This window comes from Equus caballus, chromosome X, assembly GCF_041296265.1.
Source record: "Equus caballus isolate H_3958 breed thoroughbred chromosome X, TB-T2T, whole genome shotgun sequence".
Taxonomy (NCBI): domain Eukaryota; kingdom Metazoa; phylum Chordata; class Mammalia; order Perissodactyla; family Equidae; genus Equus; species Equus caballus.
This window is the reverse complement of record NC_091715.1, coordinates 95,136,559-95,164,075: the sequence shown is the minus strand read 5'-3', so window position 1 is coordinate 95,164,075 and position 27,517 is coordinate 95,136,559.

Here is a 27,517-nt window from a genome sequence, read left to right as displayed (position 1 = left end):
GAAAACCTCCCTCAGCTCTTGTTTATTTCAAAATAGTATTTTTTCCTTCATCTTTGAAGACTCGTTTGCCGAATACCGAATTCTTGGTTGACAAATTTTTTCTTTAAGCACTTTAAAAATATCACCCTCCTGCCTTTTCACCTCCATGGTTTCTGCTGAGAAATTGGTTATAATTCTTATTGAGAATCCCTATACATGAAAAGTCATTTCCCTCTTGCTGCTTTCAAGATTTGTTTTTATTTGGCTTTGAATAGTTTGATTATAATCTGTCTTTGTGTGGAGCTCCTCGTGTTTATCAATCTTTGAGTTTTTGAACTTCTTGGATATCAACATTCATGTCAAATTGTGTAATCATCAAATTAGGAAAATTTTGGCCATTAATTCTTCAAATATTCTTTCTGACTCTTTCTCACTCTCCTCTCCTTGGACATTAGCCCACCTTAAATGAGTTTGTATCTCTCCACTGCCTAGCATAACCTTGATGAGATGAGGTTTTCACACGTGTATACAGATAGCAAAACTTATCAAGTTGTACCATTTATTTTATGTCAATTATACTTCAATAAAAATAGTTTAAAAATGCAGTATTTGCAAATTGTCTTCATATGAAAATATCCTTGTTTACACATACAAGTGATATAAACCAACTGACTATTTAGAACAAAGCTTTTAAGAGGCTAGGAATCACGCAGATATGGAAATGCTCAACAAAATTTTGTGGAACAGTAAAGCGAGAATTTTATATACATTAGACTTTTCCCTGATGTGAAATAATCCCGGCTATGCTATGTTTACGTTAAATTCTTCACAGGACACATTATAGCCCCAAGGATTTGGCTTGCATGAAGTTTTCAAGGTCTAAGTGGAAAAAATATTTTCCCCAAATTCTTGATACTCCATTTTGGATGAGGTAGGTCTCAGTCACAGTCTTATAGAAATCTACAAATTCTGTTTATTAAGATAGAAACTTACAGCAAAGAGACTGTGATGGATAGTTTCAATGCAGTCACTCAGACCTTCGCTGTGAGACAGAGATCTGGATAGAGCAAACATTTTCATGCAATAAATCTTACTTACCGATGTAACCATTTGTATCAAGGTCCAAGTGTACACCTCCTATTACCAACCTGCACACAGATATGAATTTAAGCATTCATTTATGTACGTATTTTTCTTAAGAATCCTTCAAGAAACAACACTGCTAATAATATTTTTATTCTAACTGTTTAATAATATATGTCTACCCTTGTGGTCAAAATACCTATTAAACAACATAGGCTCACTGTAAAGTTAATATATTGTTTCTATATTATACTGACTATATTAAGAATAAAAGCTGAATGTTTTAAAATAATCTCAGTTCCTATTATTTATCTCTTCTATAAGTGCATCCATCTTACAGACTTACGGATTTGGTTATGCAAAATCAATTTTTTCTATAATGCAAAGAAAATGATCAAGTTATAGTCAATTTCTTAAAGGGGATGGAGAGAGGTAAGTTTCATTAAAAATATAGTTTCCTGCTGTTTCCTGAAAATTGGGAATCAGGTTGCACATCAACATTTATAAGTTAGATTTGTATATTTTCTATCTAACCATCTCAATATTATAGAATTATAAAATATTGTAGAATTTCCCACCAGAAGTCCTTAGTATTTCTCAAAATACTTTTTTGAAGTAAGTCAAACGGAAGGGGGTAGACTATGAATAAGCCCATCTCTCATTGTTATAAATTTCTGTCTCCCTTTAACCACCTGATATGTCTCTTGGCTGCCTTTATAGAAGAGAATATTAAACGTTATTATTTATTTTTCCTACTTCTTAAATAGCATATATTTGCCATATAGTAGAATATAGATAATCATTACAACATTATTTAAAATAAGGGCACTCCCTTACCTGTTGAAATTCTTTGAGTGCTGACAATCGAAGTCTGTGGTGATGGGGGTTTAAAATCTTGAAAACGTCTAATTCAGATTATGTATTTTTTTCTATACAAATTTCTTGCTTTTGAAAGAAGCATTAGTTTGATCCAACTTTCCTAAGGGATCTGAAAAGCTGAGAATGGGAAAGATTTTCAACTTCAGGGAACTTTTATATTCAGTTGCAAATGCAAACTCCAACATCCTTGGGGCTGCCATTAATACAAAGAACTCCCAATGATATTTTTTATGAGTTCATTGAAATATAGAGACTATGAAAAGGACCTCTGTTTAGTTAGAGGGGGACAAGATCAAATTGCTTGCAATACCATTAAGTGGACAATTTTCCTAGAAGTAGAAGAGAGTTGGTGAGGTGAAGGAATTGATCATTAAAATGATTTTCTGTGTTAATAAAGGAGAAATGCAAACTATAATGAGCCCTGGCCCTAATTCTTTTCCATCTTTAAGAGAAATCATGGAAGTTGATTAATGGCTGATTTTAAAATATGAGTAAGGAAGAAATTTAAAAAAATATTTTATGTATCTTTAGAAATATATATATACATATATAATAGAAATGGATATGTATCCATTGGCTAAGGAGAAGAATTCTAACAAGAATCATAGAATATGAGCCCTGGACAATACTTTAAAATGAATGTGAAACCTGAAGTGTAGATCACTGGTAAGAAAGTTCAGTTTATTACTTTTAGCCACAGTCCATAATATTAAAATAATCATAAAACACTTCAAAATAATTGATCACCATACATAATAGTATATTATAAGCAAAAATGTTGCAATATACACCACTTATTTCTAACTTTGTGAATATTATAGTTTGTGAATATTATGCTTTAAAAATCACATAATTGGAATTAATACATTAAAAAATAATGTGTTTTACAGTAATGATAAGTGCGTCCATGTATATACTTGGAAAGAGATATCAAGAAGAGGCTCAGTAACTTTCGTATTTCCTGGGCTGGACATTTCTCATTATACTTTTTCAGCCTTAGGCTCTTGCATACATGTCAGCTGCATTCAATTCCATTAGAAGAAACCCTTAAAGTGACAGTTCAGTTTGCGAACTTACCGATTTATTGTGATAATAATAAAGATGCCTCATTTCCTTCCCAAAGTATCACTGTTTAAACTTACATATGTTAGGATATTGCCTTTAAGTAAGGGATCAAATAAACTTTCCTACTGAATTCTTAAAATCCTCTCCTATCTCAACTCAAATATTCTCCATGGGAAAGGTTCCTGGAAGACTATGCTATATTTTCTGGTTAGATTATGAAGTGAAAAAATAGAATTAAGGTGAAAGAAACACCAAAAGAGAGCACAGACTCTCCCCTTTCCACAGTTTTATTTGGCATAGAGTTGAATAGCTGGCCTTTGAATCTGTGATGGTAATCGTGGGGGTCTAAGTTACTGTAGTCCTCATTTTAACTTGTAGTCACAGCCTATATTCACAAATCACTGATTTCTTGGTAGGAAAAGCAAATAGCAAAAACAATTTTGTGTTGTGGGAAAAATTGAGTTTCTAATTTAAATTTTACTTAGATTCAGCTAAATCATTTTATATCCTATTGTCTTAGCTTCTCAATGTATAAAATAGACACAATAATCTATCTCAGTGAGATGTATATCAAATAAAACACTAGACAGAAAAGTATCTTAGAGAAAAGTGAAAACATCATACAATTCCAAGGGATAATTATTTTTATTTAAATTATCCATTGGTGATATGGTGTTTTAAATTAACGAATTTGCAAATTCATTCTCTACCATGTATATATTTCAATAGAATAGGTTAGCTGCAGAATTCCCTATTTCCTCCTGATCACGGATGTTGGCCCTGTCTTTGGAATCAGAATATGAACAATAATTAAGTGATCTATTTTTTCATTATAACTATAACACACTCATGTTGTTAAAATCCCCAGAGATCTAATATATCACATACTGCTCCCAATTAGACGAATTGAAAATTTTTGACAGTTTAAATAATTTTAAGGAAATTATTGTATGGGGAAATAAATAAATAAATACTTTACCTTTAACACCGTATAACATCAGCTAGATAACTTGCATGACATACCAGTTTTGTAATCCCTTTTAAATGACTAGGAAAACATAATAAATAAAATAAATAAGGAAGATGTAGATTTAAATGGTTTAATGAATATTTGATCTTTTGTGTTGCACTTGCACATAGTAGGCCCATAGTAGATGTGGGGATGATTTGTTTATTGTGCTATTGAACAACAGGCTCTGTGACTTTTAATTAATATATAATTAATATATATTGAAGTATGATATTAATTGAGCAAAAAAATGGAAACTTCAGAGTAAAACCAAGGTATTATTGCTCTAAATGTCATCCATGTTGGCCACGTACTTTGTCATATATGGAAACTAAATTCCAACTCATCAAATGATGAGAATGCTGATACAATCATTAAAACTTCATGTCAGTCAATGTGGATTGAAAGTATCAAAGGAAAACACATACAGTAGCAGCATCTTTGTGGCGCTATAAGACACAAATTACTACAAGTATATGACAGAAGTATTGAAATTGCAGTGAAAGGATTCCCACACCGATGTAAAAATTCTAATAGAATTTTAATATCGCTTTCAACAAGGGATAGATTGAAGTATAAACAGAACTATTTATGAAAATGCAAGGAGAACCAAGGAGGATAGAAAAAGTGTCTTGGTAGGTGAAACACTCTTGTCTCAGGCGTCAAGCCAACATTGGTCAAACAAGCTTTTCAACACCCAACTAACTGAATGTTCAAAAATTTAATGAGTTGTTTCAGTGTTTCTGTGGGTATAGATCAAGGTTTAATTGACAAAATTAGAGCATTATTAGGCAGTACGTTGCAGGGGCAAGCGTTCAGGCTTTGAAGTCTTCAGAACCTGGAAGTGAATCCCACCAACTCCACTACTGAATACTGTGTGATAGGGGGCAAATTACTTCCTCTCTCTGAGCTTCAGTTTCCTTATCTGCAAAATACATCTCAAAGCACTTTGCTAAGGACTGTAATGTTCTGTTACTAGAATACATACTTTTTAATCAATTTGGTCATATCCACATGTGATATTTGTGTTGAGATAAATTGGTAATCAATTAGAATGAGAATGGCATGTAGCAGAACAAACATTAGGCTGAAAATCAGATAACCTGATTCTTCTAATTATTATGTGTGCTATATTAAGTGAGTTCTTTCCCTACTCTGGCCCTGAGTTTCCCCATTCCATAAAATGAAGAGGGAGAACTGGATGGTCTTCCAATTCGTTCTCTGTTCTTACTTAAAGTACACAGAATAACTGTACATTCGCAGCTCTGTGGAATGATAGCTGCCTGTTTAATGAACATCTTTTCTTTAACCACATGGTACTAGACACCTTACATATATTACTTCACCTTTTTAAGGGCTGAAGCCAATTTTTAAATGTTTTATTGAAGTGTCACGTACATATATAGTTATGCACAAATCGTTAAGTATAGAACTTAATTAATTTCTACTGTTTAAATGTGTAACCAGCATCCAAATTTGGAAAAAAAGAACATTATTGGCATTGCCCCAAAAAACTATTGAACTATCCTAGATTTTGACTTATTCTAATGTAGTCATTTGAAAGAAAAAAAAAGAATACTAAAAAGAGATGATATTGGCTCAGATAAAAAAGTCTAGAAAGTCATTTTTGAAATTCTCCCTTTTAAACTACAATCATTAAGCAGTGGACAAATTAATTATGCTGTTAGGGGAGTGGTGACCCATGACAATATTTCACATACCCAAGTCTCTCTTACGGCTTCCTGTCAAGTTGTGTTACCTCCAGAAAATTCTAACAGTGCAAATCCTGGGAATGGAACACTGACAGATAGTCAAAATATTGCCTAATCAGGGGCTGGCCTGAGTGGTTAAGTTCGTGTGCTCCATTTAGGCGGCCCAGGGTTTCACCGGTTCAGATCCTGGGCATGGACCTAGCACCGCTCATCAAGCCATGCTGAGGTGGCGTCCCACATAGCACAACCAGAAAGATTACAACTAGAATATACAACTATGTACTGGGGGGCTTTGGGGAGAAAAAGAAGAAAAGAAAGATTGGCAACAGATGTTAGCTCAGGGCCAACCTTTAAAAAAAAATATTGCTTAATCAAATTTCAATGGACTGAGGTTATTTCTTTAAATATCAAACTTCTCTCAACTCAAGTTAGGTATATAGGAAGCTGGGAACAAATAGTATATTTTTGTTATTGTTTTTCTTACCATCTATTTTATACAAATATCTTGGATAATATCTAAGGGCCAATTCAGAGGCTCAAGGTAAGCTTGTGCTTATTAAAGAATACATACTAAAAGTGTCTTGTCGTTACAGTTTTATGATGTGTGACTGCTTAGTGTTCACTTGAAAAGTTATTTCTTGGTTTGTGCATTCATTCAAAGAAGAGGCTATGCCACTAGCTGTGGCTATGTGACAGAAACTCCTGAATGCTGTGTCTCAGTGTTACCAAATATCTAGCTGTTTTGAATTAGAACATTTATTTTGAACTGAACATTTCAGATTCATCTAGACATTCAGCACTGTATGGACAGTCTTATACCGCCCCCCCCCCCCATTAATTCCCTTCTCTTTCCTGTTAACTATTGCCAAGTGACAAGAAATTATGAGTATGTGTGTAACGGTGGGTTTTTCTGTATGTCTGTGTGTGTCGGGATTGGTGGGAAGAAAGGAAAGTGAATAGACTAAGAGTAGAAGGGGGACCTGTAAGAAGATGGAGGGGACTGCTCAAACTGGATAAAAACAAATAAACAGTCTAAACTGGTGCTTTGAAAATTCTTGTTACTTTGATAACTTTTCCTTCTGTACTTTACAGCTCTCTGAAGCTTATTATCTCAGCCTTCCCAGGGAAGTTTGTGATTAAAACACAATGTAAGCTGCGCAGATCCCACTATGACCTACTTCTGCCCTTTCAGACTTGAGATTATGTATTGAAAAAAAACACCAGTTGCAACTATTTATTTAGTTTATTGACTCCCTTGAGGATACAGTCCTGTATGTTCAGGAAATTAAAATACAATTTATTTTAATGACTAGTTAAGTGATATTTGAACAGATAAAATACTTCTTTGGGACCTATTCTAAATTTGCCAGTTTATTCTATTAGCTTTCTTTAAAATTTTTTTATATTGTGTTCTTGCTTACGTCTCTTCCAGATCCTCTTCAGTATCCCAAACATTGCTTTCATTTAGGAGAAAATGACTATGTTCTCCTTGAGGCATTGAGTAAGAGAAATAAATCTGTTAAGACCTGTTGAAATTAAGCGTATGAACATTTTTTTTCCCTATGAGAAAAAGCATCCTGTGTAATGTTTAGGGAATCAAAAAAATTTAGAGATGGCCCCTTTAGGACAATACACATAAAATATTTGAGGAGGAGAAGTAATATTCTTTTCTTCAGATAAGAGATTGTGTTGGTATTATATGTGATGTCTTTACCTTAATCTGTGCATAAACTGCCAGGATAAAACTGAGTTTCGAAAAGATTCTATTTTATTGTGGTTTTATCTGGAATTTTTCAAACTATGTTGATCCCAAAGAAAAGAAAATTTTAAAAAAGAACTAAAAGTATATGTATGGGTTCTATCCAGGGGTGTTAATGACTAAGAACAATATTCTTCTGATAAAATATTTAAACTTATTGCTTCTGGAAACTTTTGTTTTATTGCATTAAAGACTTTCTTTAGCCAGCTGGTTGATCAGTACTCAATGTGGCATCCAAAATGCTATTTGCCTAAGTCTTCAAGCTGCTCTACTGGCTGCTGGATTTCACCAATTTATAAGTAATTCTAAGTGTCTAATTTCCCTATGCTTGTTTCATTTCTCCTTGGTCTCTTTCTTACTTTCCGTGAATTTTCTTGTTTCAGTATCTCTGTGTGCAAAACTCTGTGGTTTTATTTTAGAAGCTTTGCTAGATCCCAAATAATTCAATTCGTTATTTTGCTTGGGCACTACCAACACAACTATTAATTTTGAATCTAATGGCTTTCTTAGTTTTGAATCCAATAGCTTATTATATCTTGCATCTTTGTATACAACTTCTCTGTTAAAAATGCTTCATGAAATAAAATTTCATTTGCCTGGTTGAATTTGACACTTAATATTTCTTATAATCACATCTTTGTTTGGGGCAGTCTTAAATTACGGGCATGGATGGTATGTGAGGTATAATCCAAGTCCTTGAATGTTCCCATAACACTCCTCTATGCCATCAAAGGGCACTCCTAAAATTAGAGGAGTTACCGCCATCATCTATTTGGCAATTAATACAGCAGTTGAATCTTTAAGGGAATTGGGTAAACAAAATTAGAGCAGAGCGATGAAGATCTGAAAATTAAGGTCATTAGTGGGGATAAAACACCAACCAGGTCATACCGAAGAGAATAAAAATTAGCTGTGTGGGAGAGCAAGTGAAAATATGTTTAGAGACAGGGGAATATCAGCAATATCTGGCTCAGGTAATAATGATATTACAGCCATTGATGCTGACTTGGTTTGCTGGCATTTTTTGCTGAAATATAGTCTCAGGCTTGGATATAACTTTAATTCTGCAATTCACCTAGGGGACAGATAGAATGAGCAATACAAAGCTAAGTATAGTACCATATCAAAGTAGCTGATATTTTCAACAGTTATAGAAACATAATAGCCAATTTCTAAAGGAAAGTAATTAAATTCAGAATTCATAGAAATCACATAAATTCTGCTTTAAATTGAATGTTATATATATCAAATCATATTACATATTTATGCATATATCATATGTGCATACACACATAGACATATTTCAAAATATTAGGTCTTAGAATTGATGTTTTCTTGAAAATTAAGAGGCAAGGAACCAAGTAAAGAGGATCTGAATCTTCCTTCAACTTTCTAGTTATTTTGAGAATAAGTCTGTCTTATCTTCAGACAATGGCCATTGATAGATAGGACAAAGATAGATAAATTCAACAAATATTTAGAGAGTGCCTAAGAATGATACCTCTAAAAGCACTAAATCTTTGGGGCTTTTAAAATTCCACTCTTAAAAAAATTTTGGTCCCTGATGACGCTATAACACAATCAGATCAACTCCATCCCTAGTTTTTGTAACAGCTGAATATAGGAGAATTATTGAAAAGGGAGGTGGGGGAAGAGAATAGGCATTTAATGTTTGGACTTTATTAAAACTCCCTGCCATGTCTTCAGAAATTTTCTGACAGGCTATTGTTATATTACTCCATTGGCAGATTAAGCTGTCTATGCTCCACACTAGTTGATGAGCAGTATTGCCTGATAATTGTGCAATTAACCTGTGTCAGCAGAGTAACTATTTTGACCCCTGGGTTATGCCAGGAATAGTTGTTACATATAACCTTTTGAAAACGGAAAATAATTATATTGTGGAATATATTTCTCTTTGAATATTTATGGACTTACACCTGTACAACATTGTTATTTTTCTGACACATTTCTCTTTCTATGTATTTACTTAGCAAAATAGGATATTGATCCTTCCTTCCCTCCTACATACATGTCTTAAGTGCTTACTATCAAGTTCCCATCAGTAAAGTACCGAGTTAAAAATGGTTCCTGACCTCAAATGCTTAACGTCTGGAACATGAGATGTAAAAAGAGGAAATGAGAATACAATATGTTAAGTACAAATGTGGTAGTGTGAATAGGGCAGCGTGGGCACCCTAGGCAGTGGGTGTATGTGTTGGGGTAGAAGGAAGCTAGAGCAGACTTACTGGTGGAAGTACTACTTAGGCTAAGTCTTGAAGGATCAATAAGAGTTGGCTGGTCAGGGAAAGGTTGGGGAAATAAAATTTTTGATAAAAGAAGAGTTCATTGAGTACTCAGTGATACTCTCTACGCCTGTTCTCAAAATCATTTTGGATATCGTCAGTGCTGTGTAGAAAATATTTCAAACTGTAATATAGTAGTGCACTTATTTCTGAAAATCTAATGAATCCTCCACAGCAGTGCATATTGGTGCCATTTCAAACTTGTGACCTTCAAACTCAACTAGGATATCGACACTGCAACTATCTCAACTTGTACTTTTCGTAGATACCTAACCCATCCCTTCCCTGCAGGAATTTTTTCTGTTAATTTAGGTAATATTCAGGGTAATCATATTGAAAAGAGATAAGGAGCATCAAGTACTCTCTGCAACTAGTACATCGGAGGTGGTAGTGAGAAGTACCAGGCAAACACAGAGCATATGAAGGTACCAGAGCTTGAGCAGCGGGCAGGACTAAAAGGGCAATAATCAAAAGGGCTTTTGGGACAGTGGTCACTGGTCATGAAAGCTACAGGAAGACAACAGAGCCATAGATACACAGGTCAAGAAATTATGGGTAAAGACATATGAGAGAACACCTAAGGCCAAGAAAAGAAGCTGAGTGAGACTCTTTGGAAATTAAAACATTTCATACAGTTATGTATATGGGCAGATTGAGAAAGCTACTCATAGGCCCAGGCAAAACATATACTCAGAATGGACTAGAGAAGGCTTTAAGCCTTCACTTTGAGCTGATCCCTTGGCTCAGAGAACACCCAGCTAATCAATGAAGAATTGCCTTGACATAGAGCCAGTATACAAAGACTGGGAGAGGTGGCTATTTTTTCAAATGCCCAATTTTCAACAAAAAAAAATCACAGACATAGAAACCAAAAAACATGACCAATTCGAAGGAAAAAATTAATTTCCAGAAACTTGCCCTGACGAAGCGCAAACATCAGTCTTACTAGAAAAAGACTTTAAAAAAATTGCTTTAAATGTTCTCAAAGAACTAAAGGAAAACACGGACAAAAAGTGAAATAAATTAGGAAAATGATAAATGAACAAGGGGGCAATATCAACAAAGAAATTCTTAAAAAGAACCAAATGAAAGTTCTGGTCCTGAAAAAAATATAATAGATGAATTAAAAAATTCACTAGGGAGTTTCAACAGCAAATTCGTGCAGGAAGAGAAAGAGTTCTTGAACTTGAAGGCAGAAGAATTAAAATTATTGAGTATGAGGAGAAAAAAGAAAAAAGAATGAAGAAACCTGAATAGAGCATAAAGAACTTGCAGGACATCATCAAGTGGAAAAACATGCATTATGGGCATTCAAGAAGAAGACATAGAGAAGGGAGCAGAGAGATTATATGAAGAAATAATGGCCAAAGATGTCCCACATTTGAGGAAAGATATGAACTTAAAAATCCAATAAACTCAATGAAAACCAAGTACTATAAAGTCAAACAGACCTATACTGAGATGTATTTTAATCAAACTGTCAAAAGACAGAGAATCTTGAAAGCAGCAACAGAGAAGTGACTGGTAATATACAAGCTACAAGGAACCCTCAATAAGATTATGTGATTACCCAGCAGAAACCTTGGTGACAAGAAGGCAGTAGGAAGATATATCTAAAGTGCTAAAAGAAAAAAAACCAGTCAACTGAGAATTACGTCTTAAACGAAACTTTCCTTCAAAAGTAAGGAAGAAATTAAGAGATTAACCAACAAACAAAAGGAGAGCATTCAGTACCACTACATGTGCCTTACAAGAAATGCTAAAAGGATTCCTTCAGGTTGAAATGAAAGGATGCTAGACAGTAAGTCAAAGCTGGATGAAGATATAAAGACCTCTGGTGAAGGTAAATAAATGGGCAAATATAAAAGCCAAGAGTATTGTAATTTTGGTTTCTAACTCCACTTCTTATTTTCTACAGTATTTAAAAAACAAATGCATAAAAAATAATTATGGTTATGTTAGTGGATAAAGAATGTATAAACATGTAATTTGTGACATTAATAACATAAAGTTGGGGAGGGGACAGAGCTGGACAGTAGAAAAATTTTTTTGTGCAGTTGAAGTGAAATTGGTATCCATTCAAATTCTATTTTTACAACTTTACAATATTAATGCAATCTCCATATTTACCACAATGAAAATATTTACAGCATATACACATAAGTAAATGAGAAGGTAATCAAAACCTGTCGCTACAAAAAAACAACTAAACAAAAAGGAGCCAGTAATGGAGGAAATGGGGGACTAAAAGGGTACAAGACATATAGAAAACAAATAACAAAATGGCAAAAGTATGCCCTGTCTTATTAGTAATTGCTTTAAATGCAAATGAATTAAACTCCCCAATTAAAAGAAATAGATTGGCAGAATGGATTAAAAAAAGTAATTCATTATATTTTGTCTACAAAAGACTCACTTAAGATCTAAAGAGTCAGATTGATCAAAAATGTATGGAAAAATATATACATGCAAATATCAAAAAGAGAGGTGGAGTGGCTATTTATATTAGATCAAATATACTTAAAAAAAAATCTTAACCACACCTTCTTTTTCTTTTTCTTTTTTTTTGCTGATGAAGATTCTCTCTGAGCTAACATCTGTGCCAATCTTCCTCTATTTTTTAGTATATGGGCCGCCAGCACAGCATGGCTGCTAACAGAGTGGTGTAGGTCCTTGCCCAGAAACCCATCCCAGGCTGCCAAAGCAGAGCATGCTACACTTGACCACTAGGCAACCAGGGGTGGTCCCATCTTAACCATTTTTAAGCGTACAGTTAAGTGTTCAATATATATTCACATTATTGTGAAACAGATCTCTATAACTTTTTCATCTTAAAAAATGGAAGTTCTAGACCTACTGATTGAACAGCTCCCCATTTCTCTCTCCCTGCAGCTTCCTGACAACCACCATTTTGCTTTCTGTTGCTATGAGTTTGGTTCCTTTAGATACCTCATACTAGTGGAATCAGAAGTATCTGTCTTTTTGTGACTAACTTATTTCACTTAGCATAACGTCCTCAAAGTTTTTCCATGCTGCAGCATGTGACAGAATCCCCTTTTTCAAGGCTGAATAATATTCCACTGTATGAATATACACATTTTGTTTATTTACTCATTTGTTAACAGACCCTTCATTTGCTTCCACCTCTTGGCTATTCTGAATAAGGCTTCAATGAACACGGGTGTGCACATATCTTTTCAAGATCCTGCTTTCAATTCTTTTGGATATATACCCAGAAGTGGAATTGCTGGACCACATAGTAATTTTATTTTTAATTTTTAATTTTTTGAGGAAGCTCCACACTGTTTTCCATAGTAGCTGCACCATTTTACATTCCCACCAGCGGTGCACAAGGGTTCCGATTTATCACCATCTTGGCCAACACTTACTTTCTATTCTTTTGACAGTGTTTATCATAATGTGAGGTGGCTTTGGTTTACATTTCTCTAGTGATTAGTGATGTTGAACATCTTTTCATATGCTTGTTGGTAATTTGCATATCCTCTTTGGAGAAATGATTGTTCAAGTACTTTACTCATATTTTTGTCTGACGTTTTATTTGTTCTTTATTTTTTGTTGCTGAGTTGATATTAGCACCTTATCAGATATATTATTTGTAAATATTTTCTCCCATCCCATAGGATGCCTTTCCACTCTGTTTTATTTTCTTTGATATGCAGAAGATTTTAAATTTGATGTAGTGCTGTTAATCTAATTTTGCTTCTGTTGCCTGTGCTTTTAGTGTCATATCTAAGAAATCATGGTCAAAATCCAACACCCACAGTTTTTCCCCATGTTTTCTACTTAGAGCTTTATAGTTTTAGATCTTACATTTAGGTTTTTAATCCATTTTTTCTTTTTAGAGATTTTATTTTTTCCTTTTTCTCCCCAAAGCCCCCCGGTACATAGTTGTATATTCTTCGTTATGGGTCCTTCTAGTTGTGGCATGTGGGACACTGCCTCAGTGTGGTTTAGTGAGCAGTGCCATGTCCGCGCCCAGGATTCAGACCAACGAAACACTGGGCTGCCTGCAGTGGAGCGCGCGAACTTAACCACTCGGCCACGGGGCCAGCTCCCAGGTTTTTAATCCATTTTGAGTTAATTTTTGTATATGTTAAAAGGTAAGGATCTAACCACTATTTTGCATGTAGATGTCCTGTTTTCCCAACACTATTTGTTAAAGAGACTATTCTTTCCCCTTCTTGTGATCTTGTCACCCTTATTAAAGATCATTTGCCCTTTACACAAGGGCTTATTTCTGGGCACTGTGTTCTTTTCCACTGGTCTATATGTCTGTCTTTATGCCAGCACCACACTGCTTTGTTTACCGTAGCTTTGTAATAAGTTTTGTTATCAGTAAGTGTGTGAGGATTCCAACTTTGTTGCTCTTATTTAAGATTGTTTTGGCTATCAAGATCCCTTGAGATGCTGTATGGATTTTAGGATGTTTTTTCTTTTTCTGAAAAATACTGCCAATAGACATTTGATAGGGATTGCATTGAATCTGGAGATCAATTTGGGTAGTAGGAACATTTTGTCAATATTAGGTCTTCTAATTCATGAACATTGGATGTTGTTCGATTCATTTATTTCTTCTTTAACTTCTTTTAGCAATGTTTTATAGTTTTCAGTGTATAAGTCTTTACCACCTTGGTAAAGTTTATTTAAAAGTTTTTTATTCTTTCTTATGCTATTGTAAATGAGATAGTTTACTTAGCTCCTTTTTTTGTTTTGTTCATTGTTAGGGTATACAAACACAACTGATTTGGGTGTATTAATTCTGTATCCTGCAGCTTTGCTGAACTCCTTTGTTAGTTCTAACAGTATTTTTTTTGTGGAAACTTTGGGGTTTTCTACCTATAAGGTCATGTCATCTGTGAACAGAGGTAATTTTACTTCTTCCTATCCAATTTGGATGCCTTTATTTCTATTTCTTGTCTGATTACTCTGGCTAGGACTTCTAGTATTATATTGAATAGGAGTGATGAGAATGGGTATTCTTGTTTTACTCCTGGTGTTAGAAGAAAATCAGTCTTTCACGATTATGATTTCATATATGGTCTTTATTATCTTGAGGTGGTTTCCTTGTGCTCCTATTGTGCTGAGTACTTTTATTATAAAAAGGTGTTGAATTTTGTCAAATGATTTTTTCTGCATCAATTTAGATAATCATGTGACTTTTGTCATTCTGTCAATGTGGTGTATTACACTGATTAATTTTTGTATGTTGGAACATCTTTGCATTCCAGAAATAAATGCCATGTGATCATGGTGCATTAATTCTTTTTTTGTGTTGTTGAATTCAGTTTACTAATATTTTGTTGAGGATTTTTGCATGAATGTTCACCAGGGCTATTGGTCTGTAGTTTTCTTTTCTCGTAGTATCTTTGCATGACTTACTATCAGGGTAATGCTTACCTGTTAGAATGAGTTTTGAAGTGCTTCATCCTCTTCAATTTTCTGAAAGTGTGAGGAGGACTGATATTAATTCTTCTTTATATGTTTGGAAGAATTCTCAGTGAAGCTATCTGGTCCTAGGCTTTTCTTTTTTGGGAGGTTTTTGATAACTTATTTAATCTGACTAATTTTAGATCTGTTTAGGATGTTTTTCTTCATGATTCAGTCTTGATAGGTTGTACCTTTATAGAAATTTATTCATTTCTTTTAGATAATCCAATTTGTTGGCATATAATGGTTCATAGTATTTTGTTATGGTCCTTTTTATTTCTGTGGCAGCAGTTGTAATGTCTCCTCTTTCATTTATAATTTTAATTATTTGAATCTTTTCTCATGTTTCCTTAGTTAATCTAGCTAACGGTTTGTCAATTTTTTAATCTATTAAAAAACCAACTCTTAGTTTTGTTGATTTTTTTCTATTGTTTTCCTATTCTCTATTTTGTTTATCTCTGCTCTACTCTTTATTTCCTTCCTTCCTGCTAACTTTGAGTTTACTTCATTCTTCTTTTTCTGGTTCCTTGAGGTGTAAAGTTAGCATGTTATTTTGAGATTTTTCTTCTTTTTTAATGTAAGCATTTACCTTTATAAACTTACTTTGTAGTACTGCTTTTGCAATATCCAAAAAGTTTTGGTCTGTTGTTTTTTAGTTTTCATTTATCTCAAGATTTTTTCTAATTCTCTTGTGATTCCTTCTTTGTCCCATTGTTTGTTTAAGAGTGTGTTGTGTAATTCCTATATATTTGTGAACTTTCGGGTTTTCCTTCTGCTCTTGATTTGTAGTCTAATTCCATTGTGGTTGGAAAAGTTACTTTGTGATTTTAATCTTATTACATTTGTTAAGGTTTATTTTGTGGACTAATATGAATCTAGCCTTGAAAATATTCTTTGTGAGCTTGAAAAGAATGTGTATTCTGCTGTTGTACTGAGCATTCTGTATATGTCTGTTAGGAACAAAGGGTCTATAGCCTTGTTCAAATCCTCTGTTTCCCTATTGATCTTCTGTCTCATTGTTCTATCCATTACTGAAAGTGGAGTACTGAAGTCACCTACTATTATTGTGTGCTGTCTATTTCTCTCTTCAATTCTGTCATGTTTGCTTCATATATTTGATAGATCTGATGTTTGGTGCATATATATTTATACTTGTTATTATCTTCTTGGTGAATTGATCTTTTTACTATTATATGATGCCCTTCTTTTTCTTTCGTGACAGTTATTGACTTAAAGTCTCCATTGTCTGATATAATTATGGCCATCTCTGCTCTTTTTTGGTTACCATTTGCATGGAATATCTTTTTATATCCTTTTACTTTCATGCCATGCTTGTCCTTAGATAGAAAGTCAGTCACTTATAAACAATATATAGTTGAATTTTTATCCATTCAGCTAATCTTTGTCTTTTCATTGAGAAGTTTAATCTATATAAATTTAAAGTAATTACCATAAGGAAGGACATACTACTGCCATTTTGTTAATTGTTTTCTGCATGTCTTGTATCTATTTTTCCCTCTTTTCCTCTCTTACTGTGTTTCTTTGTGTTAGTTGCTTTTTCCTAGCAACATGCTTTGATTACTTTCTCATTTCCTTTTGTATGTCATCTATAGGTATTTTTTTGTGGTTACCACAAGTCATCTGAATATGTCTTAAAAGTGATAACTTTAACCTCTCTTGAAGTTTGCTGAATATGCTCTTCTTGGTTGGCAGTTTATTTTCTTTCAGCATTTTGAATATATCATTCCTCTTCCTTTTGGCCTGCAAGGTTTCTGCTGATAAATTTACTGATTTTATTATATGAGCTCCCTTGTATGTGATGAATCACTTTTCTCTTACTTCTTTTGACATTCCCTCTTTGTCTGTGACTTTTGATAATTTTACTATAATTTATCTTGGTGTGAGTTTCTAGATTTATCCTACTTGTAGGTCATTGAGCTTCTGGAATTTGTATGTCAACTTCTCTTCTCAAATTTGGGAAGTTTTGGGCCATGATTTCTTAAGATAGGCTCCTTGCCCCTTTCTCTCATTCTTCCAGCACTCCCATAATGCACATATTTGTCCACTTGCAGGTATCCCATTAGGCTCTTTTCACTTTTCTTCATTCTTTTTTTTTCTCCTCTGACTTGATAATTTCAAATCACCCTCTTTAATTTTGCTGAGTCTTTTTTCTGCTTGACCTAGTCTGTCATCATACATCTCCTTTGAACTGTTTGATTCAGTTATTGTGTTCTTGAGCTCCAAAATTTCTGTTTGGCTTCTTCTTATAGTTTCTGTCTGTTTGCCAATAGTCTCAGTTTGTTCATACATTGTTTTCATTATTTTGTTTAGCTTCTACATATTTCTTTTTTAGCTCCTTGAGTGTCTTTAAAATGGTTGTTTTGAATTCTTTATCATGTAACTAATAGATTTCTATTTCTTTAATGTCATTTTGTGGAGATTTATTTTATTTCTTTGATTGAGCCGTGCTTTCTCATTTCTTTGTGTGCCTTGTGATCTTTTGTTGATATTTAGGCATTTGAAAAAATAGCCACCTCTCCCAGTCTTTTTGGACTTGCTTCATAGAAATTTCTGGAATCAAAACAACTTACTCTTAAATAACCCATAGGTCAAAGTGAAATAACAAGAGAATTATAAAATACCTTGAAACAAATAAAAAGAAAAAGAAAACATACCAAAACTTATGAGATGTAGCAAAAGCACTACTAGGAGAAAAATTTACATCTAGCTGTAAATGCTTACATTAAAATTGAAAGGAGATCCCAAATCAACAGCTTAACTTTTCACCTTAAGAAAATAAACAAAGAAGAGTAAACCAAACCCAAAGCTAACAGAAGCAATAACAGAAGGAAGGAAATAATAATTATTGGAGTGGAGATAAATAATATTATCTAATAAAAATAGAGAAAATCAAACCTTTACATAGTTTGGCTGAGAAAAAAGAGCAGATTCAAATTACTAAAATCAGAAAGGAAAGTGGGGGGTGGGCTGGCCCCGTGGCTGAGTGGTTAAGTTCACATGCTCTGCTTCAGCGGCCAAGTGTTTCAATGGTTTGGATCCTGAGCCCAGACATGGCACAGCTCGTCAGACCATGCTGAGGCAGCATGCCACATGCCACAACTAGAAGCACCCACAACTAAAATATACAACAATGTACTGGGGGGATTTTGGGAAAAAAAGCAGGAAAAAAAAGATTGGCAACAGTTGTTAGCTCAGGTGCCAATCTTAAAAAAAAAAAAAAGAAATGAAAGTGGGGACATTACTACCAATTATACAGAAATAAACATAATTTTAGAGACTACTATAAACAATTGTAGACCAATACATTCAATAATGTAGATGAAATGGACAAATTCCTGAAAAAACACAATCTAACAAGAATTAATCATGAAGAATTGGAGAGTCTAAATAGAAATATCACTAGTAAGGAGATTGAATCAGTAATCAAAAACCTACCAATAAAGAAAAGCCACAGAAAAGTTGTTTACACTGGTAGATTCTACCTAACCTTTAAAGAAGAATTAGCACCAATCCTTCTCAAACTCTTCCAAAATACTGAAGAGGAGGATATAACTCTCAACTTATTCTATGAAGTTAGCATTACTCTGATGCAAAGATAGACAAAGACACTAGGAAACCCCACCCCCCAAAACTACAGACCAGTCTCCCTTGTAAATTTTGATGCAAAAATCCTCAAGAAAATACTAGCAAACTGAATTCAGTAGCATATTAATGGGATTATATACCATAACCAAGTGGGATTTATTTCTGGAATGAAAGCATGGTTCAATATCAAAAATCAATTAATATATCACACTAACAGAATGAAGGGATAAAGCCCATCATCATCTCCATGCAGAAAAAGCATTTGACAGAATCTGCCACACTTTCATGATAAAAAATACTCAACAACCCAGAAATAGAAGGAAACTACCTCAACATAATAATTGACATATATGAAACCCCACAGCTAACATCATATTCAATATTAAAAAATCTGAAAACTTTTGGGGCTGGCCCAGTGGCCGAGTGGTTAAGTTCACGCGCTCCGCTGCAGGCGGCCCAGTGTTTCGTTGGTTCGAATCCTGGGCATGGACATGGCACTGCTCATCAAACCACGCTGAGGCAGCGTCCCACATGCCACAACTAGAAGGACCCACAATGAAGAATATACAACTATGTACTGGGGGGCTTTGGGGAGAAAAAGGAAAAAAATAAAATCTAAAAAAAAAAAATCTGAAAACTTTTTCACCCAAGATAAGGAATAAGACGAAGATGTCTGCTTTTGTTAGTTCTATTAAACATAGTATTGGAAGTTCTCTCCAGAACAATTAGTCAAGAGACAATAAAAAAGGCATCTACCTTGGAAAGGAAGAAGTTTAATTATTTCTGTTTGTAGATTGCATGATCTTGTGTAGAAACACCTAATGATTCCAGAAAAAAACTATTAGAACTATTAAACATATATATACATCAGAATATTGCTCAGCCATAAAAACAAATGAAATCTTGCCATTTGCGACAACATGGATGGACTTAGAGGGTATTATGCTAAGTGAAAAAGGTCAGACAGAGAAAGACAAATACCATATGATTTCACTTATATGCAGAATCTAGAAAACAAAACAGAAACAGACTCATAGATACAGGAAACAAACTGGTCGTTACTAGATGGGGAAGAAGTTGGGGGGTTGGCCAAAATAGGTAAAGGGGATTGAGAGGTACATACTTCCAGTTGTAAAATAAGTAAGTCATGGGGATGTAATGTACATCAGAGGAAATATAGTCAATGATATTGTAATAACTTTGTATAGTGACAGATGGTAACTAGATTTACCATAGTGATTATTTTGTAATGTATATAAATATTAAATGACTATGATGTACATCTGAAACTAATAGGATATTGCATGTCAATATACTTCAATAAAAAGAACTAATAAACAAATTCAGCAAAGTTGCAAGATACAAAATCAAAACACAAACGTCAGTTGTATTCCTTACACTAACAATGAACAATCCAAAACTGAAATGAAGAATGCAATTCTATTTATAGTAAAATCAAAAAGAATAAAATACTTAGAAATAAACTTAATCAAGAAGCCAAAAGACTTACATAGTGAACACTACAAAACATTTCTGAAATAAATTAAAGATATAAATAAATGGAAACACATCCAGTGTTCATGGATTGGAAGAATAAATATTGTTAAGATGACAACACTACCCAAATCAATCTACAGATTCAATATAATCCCTATCAAAATCCAACAATTTTCTTTTCAGAATTAGAAAAACATTCTAAAATTCTTGTGGAATTTCAAAGGACCCTGGTTAGTAGAATGGGGGTTGCCAGGAGCTGGGGGAAGGGGAGAATGAGGAGTTATTGTTTAATGGGTGTGTTATTTCAGTTTGGTACGATGAAACATTCTTGAGCTGGATGGTGGTGATGGTTGCACAAAAATCCAAATGTACATCAAACATAGAGGAGGAAAGCTTCATGACATTGGATTTGGCAAAGATTTATTGGATATGACACCTAAAACACAGGCAACAAAAGAAAAAGTAGGCAAAATGAATTTCACCAAAATTTAAAACTTTTGTGCATCAAAGAGCCCTATCAACAAAATGAAAAGACAACCAAAAAAATGGGACAAAATATTTGCAAATCACATTTCTGATAAGAGATTAATATCCAGAAAATAAATAAACAGCCTAGTTTAAAAATGGGCAATGGACTTGAATAGACATTTTTCCAAAGAAGATATACAGGTGGCCAATAAGCCCATCTAAAGATGCTCATCATCACTCATCACTAGGGAAATATAAATCAAAACCACAGTGAGATGCCACTTTACACCCATTAGGATGACAATTATTAAAGATAAAACAAAACCCAGAAATAGAAACTGTTATCAAAGATGCAAAATTGGAACCCTTGTGCACTGCTGGTGGGAATATAAAATGGTGCAGCCTCTGTGGACGGTTCCTCAAAAATTGAAACATAGAGCCATCACCTGGCAATTCTGCTCCTGGACATGGATCCAAAATCACTGAAAGTAGGACTTGAACAGATGTTTGTACAGAGTGTTCACAGCAGTGTTATTCACAATAGCGGAACAGTGAAGCAACGCAAACGTCCGTCAATGAATGAATGGATAAACAAAATGTAGTGTATACACACAGTAGAATATTATTTAGTCTTAGAAAGGAGTAAAAGTCTGATACACGGTACAACACGGACAGACCTTTGAGACATCATGCTAAGTCAAATGAACCAGTCACAATAGGACAAATATTGTATGATTACACTTATATGAGGTACTTAGTATATTCACAAAGACAGAAATTCCCTTTACTGGCACTATTGGAAAAGAGTAGTCTTTCGGTGCTTGGATTGCCAAGTTGATATAGCATAATTCTGAAGATGCCTTTGTTTACCTTTTCCATGATTGCGATTTTGCTTGGTTGAAAATGAAGCCAACCCTGAATACAGCAGAACTGAGAGACAGTTTCCTGATGACATCATTTTAGCACCTGCATCCACTTGTACCTGGATTTCTAGTTATGTGAGCTATTAACTCCAATACCCTTTTAAAGCTGTTTTGAGTTATTTGTCACTTTCAACAGAAATCATCCAAACAAATACAGTAATTTGTAGGGAATCATTTTAACCCACACTGAAGATAATTTTGCTGAAGCACATCCTTATTAAGGGTTCTGCACATGGAAATGGTTTTAAGTAGCAAAATCTTTCAATAGTATACAGGGTGGATCAAGTGAAAAAGAGTGCCAATTCATAGGTACTTAAAGAATCTCTAATGGCCTCAGGATTGGCATTCTGAATATCAGTTTTCCTTGTACATAATTGGAAATATAGACAGTGTAGGAAGTTGTAAAGATAATAAACGAGACCAAAATTTGTCAATTAATTGATAATATAGGAGAAAATCGGATTAAATTCACCAAATAGGTATTGAATGCCCACTATAGGCCAGGTGCTGTGCTGGGTACCAAGGATATTAAGCGGAATAAAACAAAGCCTAATAATAAAGAAGGAGAGGTGAAAGGATACTTAGATTACAGCATACTAAGTGGAAAAATAAATGGACGTACAAGGTATAAATATAACCTATTGTCATTCATTCATTTTGGAGGGAAACTACAAGAAAGGCATTAGTCACAGAGAGGGTGACATTTGATCTGTATTTTTCAGACAACTGCATTATGTCTTGAAATATTTCCAACATGTATCTGTAGTAGAGACCAGTTATTCTATGCTACTATGGAGTTTGATGTTATATTTCTCCTGATTTTAGTGCCATGCACTTGTCTAAGTTCATTGGTCATATTATGACTTTGGTAAGTGATGAGGCAGTTAACACACTGAATTCAGAATATATCACAGGTGAAAAATACTCTTAATCCTTTCCCAAAAATTTAAGCCGGTTTTCCTAGGTTTATTCTAATAAATATAACACGAAATAACAAAATGCAATCGCTGTAGGACAAATTACCATTGCTTAATTAACATCCAATTAACAATTAGCACTCTCCACTCTCCTTGGAAGAACTACTTTAATATAGCAAAAATAATCAAGGCAGGTCTACCTATATTTCTGATACTCCCCGTGTGTGCTAAACCACCTTTTACATATCTATTCCATTGATGATGAAGGGGAAAAAGTGCCAGAATGCTTTCATAGTCAAGGTCGGTGGGTGAGTGAATCTGTGAATCAGTTGCTTTTTCCTACTAATGCTGATCTCCCGACAGTTATCTTTCTTTGGAATTTTCTACTTTTTTATTTGGTCTTTATTTTTCCTCTTCCCTTCCCGCTTATGTTGCCAGAGTTATAGCTTCACTGTTGAATCAAACGCCCCAGTAAGAACTATTTAAAACGAACGTCTTTGGCTTCCTCAGAGTGAACAGCCAGTCTTTATTGTGTAGTAAATTAATTCTAGTAATGAACACACATCCCAGATCTTTGCAGGTAATTAGCAGCGCCCATTAACCAGGAGCCTCAGTCAATTTCTTTAGAAGCTGCCAGCTGATCCAATAAGCAAGTCCTGTGATTTTTAGCACATTTTTCACTTGAAGAAACAACACGTGGCAGGTGTAGGGCGTGTTGCAGGAAAAGTTTTCGAGGTATATTCCTTGGAGAACATGAACCATAAGAGTATAGTGGTGTCATTGAGAAATCACAGATCACTGTTTGCAAATGAACTGTTGATGCTTTTACAATTCTGGGAAACTCTTCAGAATGTTCTTGGCAAATAAAAGCTTTTTATTCTCTCTTCTTTTGGCATAGACATTGCACAGAAGCCTGAGCTCTTAGGAATATTTCTTGAAACAAAAATTATATGGACTTCCACTTAGAAAGAATTTAGTATTCATTTGAAATACAGAAGATGGGAACTTATCACTATTAAATTCGGTGATTTCTTATTAAACGATTAAATTTGATAAAGCAGAAATTGCTTGGAGGGCTAAGGTCTTGCTAATGCTTCCAGTGTGAGTGTGGATTCCCAAAGAATGGAGTCTAAGAATGTTCTTTAATAATTCTCCATCATCAAAAATTGTAGATCAATACCATTGCTTTTAAGAGATTTTTTTTCTTATATAAATAGGTTCACAATATCACCTGGATAATGTTGAGAATTACCTGCATTAACACATTTTTAACACATTCTGGCTGGCACTGCTAGTCTTTCTGTACTAAGGGTAGGATGAATACCAATAATATGTATTTGGCACCTTGGAAGTAATGTTTCAAGTGAACCTAGAGGCTACAAAAATTAATTGGAGCACAAGATGGTGTCTGGGAAAAGGAAAGATGAAAATGGTATTTTCAAAGGTCTGAAGTTATTCTTGTTCAACTCAGTCTAATTCAAAATGGATACTGCTTGAGGGAGGTATAATAACTAGGATGTTCTGTATAATGGGAGCCTGGGTTTAGCCATTTAATCAAATGAAAATATGATGGTGTTATAGTCTTCCAAATGGAAAACAGCCAAGTACCTGTCTGTCACAATTGAAGTTGAGTACATGTTTATGAGTAAAAAGGTTGCCCTTGAATCAATGTATAGACTCACTTCTCTCTGACCTATTATCTGGGCAATGACTGTGATCCCTAGTATGGAGCTGACAGTTCAGGAGGCTGTTGCCACTTCTCTGGTGAAATTCATTGTAATTGTAGATGATAGGATTTTCAAGGTTATTATATGAGACCATCTGAGAGAACTCAGTGTATTACTTTTCATCAATGACACCAAATAATGCAAACTAGCTAGACCTTTAGCTTCATTTCTCTTTGGAAACTTATTGGGTATTTCTTTAAGTCAACAGATTTTTTTCAGAGATCAGCCAACCTAGCTAATTCCTTTTAGTCTAGAAATTGACCTAGAAGGAGTTTATTGGCTATTATAGGTGATGTTGGCAGAGGATGGAGGTGGAGGCATGGTACAGAGAGAGTCAAGTAATGGAAGTATTTCCTTAGTGTTTCAGTACTCCATTGTGGTGCTGCCATTCTTGGCATCTAATGAGTCAGCTTACCAAACTGAGGTCTGAGGAGTACCCAAAGCCTAGCGCTTAACCTCTGATGAAATTGGCACCTGCAGAACTCTGCCTTCTTCTCCCTAAGAATATTCATCTTACAGACCGTCTCAGTCATCACTTAGTCAGATTCATAAAACTGTATCTTGTATCTTCTGTTCTTCCCTCTCTTATTTCCTAAATTGTGAATAGATAACTAGAGAGGTGAACTAGGGAGACTGGAGTATTCATGTACGGAACTGAGTGCCTTAACCAAACATGATGTATGACAAAGTTAATGTTAAGGTGTATATTTAATAATATGCATAATTATTGTTGAACTGCATGGCAATTAGGCATCAATAGTAGGCACTTCAAATAAATGACTATAATTACTAACACATTTATAAAACCAAATCACAATTTTATTTTTCTTCTTAATTTGCTGGTTTGCTAGTCTTTGTAGTTCATATCAACATTGACAGTTTCCCCTCATATCCTACATCTTTTAATCATTATCCTCATTACACACACCCACACACATATGCATATCAACAGTCACAGAAACCTAAAGACCAAGTTCACATGATTATGTTTTTCCCATCAACTGAGGAGTACCTGTCACAACTCTACCTCATGCCTATGCCTCAGGTTAGGATTTCTTTTGGCACTTTGCCCTTGATCCATACCTTTTGGAAAAGTATTCCATTTCTTTTCTAATCCAACAAACCAAACATTCTAAAGTGATTGATGCCTCAAGTTTCTTTAATTGGAGACAAATCTTGCATTTTACAATTATCAGCTTGGAGAAGAGAGATGTAAGTTTACATCGAGACTTTCTCAGTTCCAAAGACAGCAGCTAAAAAATATGATTTCAGGATTTTAACCTTTTGTAAACTTCTGATAATAGGGTCATTTATTATCTTTTATTACACATAGAGAGCTCTAGAAGATTTCACTGTCTAGGAATGTGATTCCTCATAGATAAGTCACAATCAAGAATTGGCGTTATTCTACCTTAAGAAATTTTAGGGGCTAATATAGATTATTTGCCCTAACTGCAGAATATGCAAAGAACATACAAAAGATGTTATGTGTATTAGTTTCCTAGGGCTCGAATAATGAATTATAACAAACTTGGTGCTTTAAATAACAGAAATCTACTCTGTCACAGTTCTGGAGGCTGGAAGTCTGAAATCAAGGTGCGGGCAGGGCCATGTTCATTCTGAAGGCTCTAGGGGAGGTCTTTCCTCGCCTCTGCCCATTTTTCGGTGATGGCCAACAATCTTTGGCATTCCGTGACTCGTAGCTGCGTCATTCCTGCCTCCACCTCTATGATCACATGGCCTTCTTCATGGTGTGTCTGTATGTCTTTTCCTCTTCTTATAGGGACACTGGTTACATTAGGTTTAGGGCCCACCCTAATCCATTACGGCCTCATCTTAACTAATTACATTTGCAAAGACCCTGTTTTCAGATAAGATAACATTCTGAGGTTCAGAATAGATGTGAAGTTTTGGGAGACTGTGATAGTTAATTTTTGCGTCATTTTGGCTGGGCTACTATGCTCAGATATTTGGTCAAATATTATTCTGGATGTTTCTGTGAAGATATTTTTGGATGAGATTAACATTTAAATCATTGGACTTTGAGTAAAGCAGACTACTCTCCATAATGTGGGTGGGTCTCATCAAATTAGTTGAAGGTCGTAATGGAGCAAAGCCTGACGTCTCCTGAGCAAGAAGGAATTCTGCCAGCAGACTGCCTTTGAACTCAGACTGTAAGTCTTCCCTCAGTCTCCAGCCTGCTGGCCCACCCTATAGATATTGGACTTGGACTTGCACCTCCACAATTGAATGAACCAATTCCTTAAAATAAATAAATACACACACATACAAACATGCACACATCCTGTCAATTGTGTTTTTCTCTGGAGCACCCTGGGTAATGCAGATTTTGATACTGAGAATTGAAGCACTTCTGTAGCAAATTTCTAAAAACGTGGAAGAGGCTTTCGAACTGAGTAATAGGTAAACACTGGAAGAGTTTGGCGATGCATGTTAGAAAAAGTCTAGACTGACTTGAAGAGACTGTTGCTAGAAATATGGATGTTAAAGGTGATTCTCTTGAGATCTGTTGGTAATGAGAAACATGTTATTGGAAACTGGAAGAAAGACCGTTGTTACTATAAAGTGGCAAAACTTGACTGAATTGGGTTCTAGTGTTTGTGGAAAGCAGAAATTGGAAATGATAAACAAATGATAAACTTGGATATTTAGCTGAGAAGATTTCCAAATAAAGTGTTTAAGTTGTGGCCTGGTTTCTCCACGCTGCTTATAGTTAAATGTGAGAGAAGAGAGATAAATTGAAGGATAAAGTGTTAAGCAAAAAGAAGCTAGAACTTAAAGATTTGGAAAATTCTCTGCCTATACATATTGCAACAGTGTGGCTGGACAATCCCTCAATAAAGAGATTATGGATGTGATTTATGGAGCTAATCAGCCATTTCAGCAGGAGCCTGGACCAGAGATGGAATTCTACTCGCAGAAACACTGACAACTTGGACTAAAGGGGACAGTGACAGGGCAAAATGAAGGAAGGCTGTCAGACTTCTAGGATTCTATAAGATGGGATAATAGAACTATTCAGTTGCAGACATGTGTCATCCTTCAAGAAAAAGAAGAATGACTTAGAAATTGCTTTAGATATCAGCAGGGCTGCCATTCCCACCACAGGCCCACAGGG